Here is a 5,011-nt window from a genome sequence, read left to right as displayed (position 1 = left end):
ATGTATAGCTTACAAAAAACAAATCAAATACATAAAAATCCTATGTGACAATAAAAGGACAAATAAGCCAATAAATAAAAAGAGCAAGTACCTGGGCTCCTGAGAGGCTCAGTTGGTTAAGTGGTTCAATATCTGAATCTTGATTTCGCTCGGGTCATGCTCTCAGGGTTGTGGGATCAAGCCCCTGTGGGGCTCTGGGCTCAATGCAGATTCTGCTTCTCCTTCTCCCTCCTCCTCCCACTGCTCAGTCTCTCTATTTCTGTTTCTAAAATAAATAGATAAAATCTTAAAAAAAATAAGACCAAGTGCCCACTTTGCAAGCACATATATTAAAATTGGAACACTATAGAGAAGATTAGCATGGCCTCTGTGCAAGGATGATATGCAAATTCATGAAGCATTCCATATTAGAAGAAAATGAGCAAAACTCTTGGATACTTTACAAAGGTAGATATAAAATGGGAGTAAAAATAAAAAGAGAGAGAGAGAGAGAACCAAATAAGAAAATGAGCATTTGTCATTAAGGAAAATCAGGTTAAAATCATGATAAAATTGCCCTACAGAACTAAAAGTTTGGCTGAAATTTAAATGTCTGAGACACCAAATGCTGCCAAGTAGGAAGAGTAATTAGAACTCTTATGTGGTGGGTGTGTAAAATGATATAGCACAATGGAAAGTGCTTTGGCAATGTATTATAAAGACAAATATACAGCTGTTCCATGGCATAAGGATTCTACTTCTAGGTATTTATCCAAGAGAAATGAAAATATATGGCCATAAAAAAGTGTCATTTTTTATATATCTAATATATGGCAACTAATATGATAAAAATAGCAAAATGGTTGCCTTGGGTATAAGAGTGTTGACTGGGAAGAGAATGAGGGCACTTTGGGGGATTACGGTTATATTCTCTATCTTAATAGGGTCTGGTTACACAAGAGTATGCATTTGTCAAAACTCATCAAATTGTACAAATAATATGTGTACGCTTCATTGTATATTTAAACTAAAACCACTATTAAGTATTGAATTTCAGTTCATGGATTTCCATGTAAGTATGGTATCAGTTAGTGATTCTGAAAAACTTTATACATGTACACTTTATATTTAAATGGACATTTCTGTAAATATGGATATTTCTCTTTATATGGATATAAAAAGCTAATTAGAGTGTCAACTAGAAATGCCATACAGGAGGAGCTTGTCTGATTTTGAAAAAAAGATAATAGTAGAAAGATAGATCATTTTTGAAGGAGGTGTAAGGTCGGGATGGAAGAAATTCCAGCTAATGAGAAAGCTCAATTAAGGAAAAATGTTTTAAAATGCATGAAAGAGAGGAAAGAATTTCTGAGGCAGTGTCTTTGAATAAGCAAGTTAGATGGAGTTACTGTTGGGGAATATCATTAAAAACAAAATCTTTGGCCACCCCAGAAAACCTTTCCACAAAAGTGGAAGAGAAAGAAAACAGCTTTATTATAGAATAGGTTTTAAACCAGAAAGAAATCTTACCCTTTTATATTGCCAAGCAGATAGAACCCTATGGCATACATGTTCTCATAATAATTGGTAACGAGTCCTTAAATAAGAGGACTTGACAGCACCATTTGTCACACATCTTTCTTCCTCGACTCACCTGCTAACTGGGCTGGCCATCTGTGTTTGCTAATTGTATTTTTCCAAAGGAAAAATAAACAGTAATATTTTTACGAAAAGAGGTGCTTTGGCAATTTAGCATGAGGTACCCACTGACTTAAGGCTTCTACCCTCCAACAGAAACTGGAAGATAGCGATGCTATCTTACTTGACGATGGTATTTCAAAGAGATGGCTCCCAGGTCCTTGAGAAAGACATTATTGTGTCATCTAGCTGGCAATTGGCTTATTTAGCTTTTAAAAAGACTTACGTGCATTTTAAAGAGACAAAGAGAAAAGTGTTCTAAAGTAAGCCTTGTAAGAAAAGGTGGGAGGTTGGGGGAGGGAGAGAGATTTCTTCCCTTATTTTTAACAGGGAGAATTAAGCCTCTTATTTTTAATTTATATTTGCCCTTATACTATACAAGAGGGACACAGATCTTGATATAGTCATGATTTCCTTCATAGAGATAGAATGTATTGTGGAAACAAATACAAGATCCATAATTCTTACCCAAGACCTTTGTAGCCAGATATGTTATAAAGTAACATATAAAATAATGTTTTTCAGATTATAGGCAGGTATTACCATGATATATACTTTATGTATTAGGAAAAACCCCAATAAAGTCTTAAGTAAGACCTTGTAATCAAAACATTAATATACCTGTAGGGAAATATATGAATATTCACACTAATTAGAATAAACAATATAAATAGCTATACTTCAGTAAAGTTTTGAGGCCAAATGAATTGGTCAGGTCAGGTCAATTCTCATAATCAGATGAGATATAAAAATCTCTTAGTTTCCACAGCCTTTTGACTTAGGCTTTTAGATAAAAGATTTGAGATTTATAGGGGGGAGTAAGATAGTGAATGAACAAAGGAAAGGCAGTATGATTCATGAAAAAACATTAAGAGGGCTCAGATGAAGGCTTTTAATTTTAAAGGGACAAGAGTCAATATGACTACATGTTTCTCTCCAACCACACTCATCTGTGCATTCACATCTCAAAGAAAGCAGAAAGTTGGACAAACTGGGCCCAGTTATTTCTAGGCAAATTGTGAAAGAAGACAAAAGAATTGAGTATACCTACAGGAGAATGATCATAATGATGGGACTTGGACTTTTAGTTGGGTGGGGGGGGAATAAGGTTCTGAGAGAGGGAGCACCACATGGTGGGAGAAAGTAGGTAGATGGAAGAAGTTGGATTGAAATCCCTGTAGGGTTCAACAGGCATAAGATTAGGGTTACTATAGGCAGTGAGATGCAAAAAGATGGTATACAGTGTGGGATTCAAAATTGAGATTATAGAGTTGTAGGTAAGAAGATCAGTGGAATATCCATAGGAATTAGTAACCAAGTCAAGATGGAGAATAAATTCATTACAGAAGAGAAGCTTAAGGTTATTGGAAAGAACACTTGCAAGGAAATTGAAATTCTAATAATTATAATAGTTAGTAGGGCTGGAGAGAGGAACAGTAAGTCAAGAGCCAAAGTATTCAGGGATTGAGGGGAATGACCCTCTGCAAATAGATGCAACCACCTTTCTATTGTCCACATTTAAATGATTTTTTTTTTTTTGCCTTTCTTAGATTTCTATTTTGGAAAGCTAAGGTATTTCTATGTTTTTTTTTTAAGGTTTTATTTATTTATTTGACAGAGACACAGCGAGAGAAGGAATACAAGCAGGGGGAGTGGGAGAGGGAGAGGGAGAAGCAGGCTTCCTGCTGAGCAGGGAGCCCAATGCGGGGCTCGATCCCAGCACCCCAGGATCATGACCTGAGTAGAAGGTAGACGCTTAAAAACTGAGCCAATGAGGCACCGCTCTATGTTTTTAATTGGTACATTAGTAATTTGAATTTTACTGAAAATGAATTAATTTCTCTTATAAATTATTTCATTAAACTAAGATAAAATGCTTGAAACTAGTAAATTTTTTAAATAAAAATTTAAGGGATTTTAAAATTAAATCTATTTTTGTATGTACATTCTAATCCAATTTTTAAACATTCAAAATGATCTAAATTGTTCAGTGTACATAATTTATGAGTTTGCATTTTGCAAACTCTTTAAAAATGGAAACTAAATATAAGTGTTTCTTTTGAAGTTTTAAACCAGTAAATATGGAGACCAAACAAGAAAGTTTAATGAGCAAGATTAATTAAATAAACTTAGTTTTATAAATCTGTGTAAATTGTTAAGGTAGGTGGTAAACTTTCCATTATGGATACTTGGTATAGAAAGGAATGCTAATTTTTTATTTGCTTACTTATTTTCTGAATAGGCTTGATGAAGATAAGAAACCAGATCAGATATTGAACCCTTAGCAATGTGACACAATTGTCAAATAGTTAAATTATTTACCTTTCTCTCTTTCTTTTCCTTCCTTTCTCCTTCCTTCCTTCCTTCCTTCCTTCCTTCCTTCCTTCCTTCCTTCCTTCCTTCCTTCCTTCTTTCCTTCCTTTTTCTTTGACAGAGAGAAAGCATGCGAGTGGCACGGGTATGGGGGGAGTGGGAGAAGGGCAGGGGGAGAGGGAGAGAGAGAGAATCCTAAACAGAGGAACCCTGCCCAATGTGGAGCCCGATGCAGGGCTTAATCTCAGATCCTGATATCATGACTTGAGCCAAAATCAAGAGTTGGACACTTAACTAACTGAGCCACCCAGGTACCCCATATTTACTTTTCTTTCTTATGGCAAAGTTCTTCCACATGCAATATTTCAAGCATTATATTGCCTAAAATTGTAGAATTAAGAAGCTACATTTTCTATCATAGTGCAAATGTCATCAGATGTGCATGTTTGCATATTTTATGCTTCTTTAATAATGCATTCTTAAATTTGGTTTTAAGTTAAGGACAGTATTTGCTTATTGATCATGATGCATTATCCACACTGGGGAAAGCATTACGCAGTTTGCATCTTCTCAGTTAATTCTGAATAATTCAGGAAGTTCTAGGAGTTGTATTTATTTTCATTAACTTTTTATCCATATATACCTGACAGATAGTGACATATAATATGCTACATCTAGTTATAAGAACGGTACTATTGTTTATAAGTTTACAAAGTTATAGTGGCTTTTAGGGAGATATATATTTATATATCTATACATCTATATAAATAAATATATATTTATATATATACATATATTAGTACTTGTTTAGAATTCTCCTATAGCTATATTGTACATTATATTATATGGTTTATAGTGGGGACTCTTTTATGGTGATTTTTCTTTTTTTCTACATAAGGTAAAATTATAAAAGTGTACTATTGGATATAAATTTTCTATAAAATAATTTCTTTTATAATTGGCAAAAGATGCACATCTTTAGACAAATTTATTGTCACTGTTATTTTTAAAAGTATGAAGT

The 5,011-nt window shown here is 34.0% G+C and overlaps 1 non-coding gene across 1 annotated transcript; it reads left to right on the top strand.

Moving 5' to 3' along the window:
• The first annotated feature begins 305 nt into the window (after nucleotides 1-305).
• On the top strand, nucleotides 306-412 carry LOC112834398 (U6 spliceosomal RNA). The gene has a single exon (XR_003210890.2). It is a non-coding gene; the product is annotated as a U6 spliceosomal RNA (small nuclear RNA).
• The last annotated feature ends 4,599 nt before the right edge of the window (nucleotides 413-5,011 follow it).

This window comes from Callorhinus ursinus, unplaced genomic scaffold (assembly GCF_003265705.2).
Source record: "Callorhinus ursinus isolate GAN/ISIS: 27379988/994484 unplaced genomic scaffold, GSC_fseal_2.0 scaffold1, whole genome shotgun sequence".
NCBI classification, from domain to species: Eukaryota; Metazoa; Chordata; class Mammalia; order Carnivora; family Otariidae; genus Callorhinus; species Callorhinus ursinus.
Note: the sequence above shows the minus strand (reverse complement) of the source record. Positions and strands in the feature narration are given on the sequence as shown.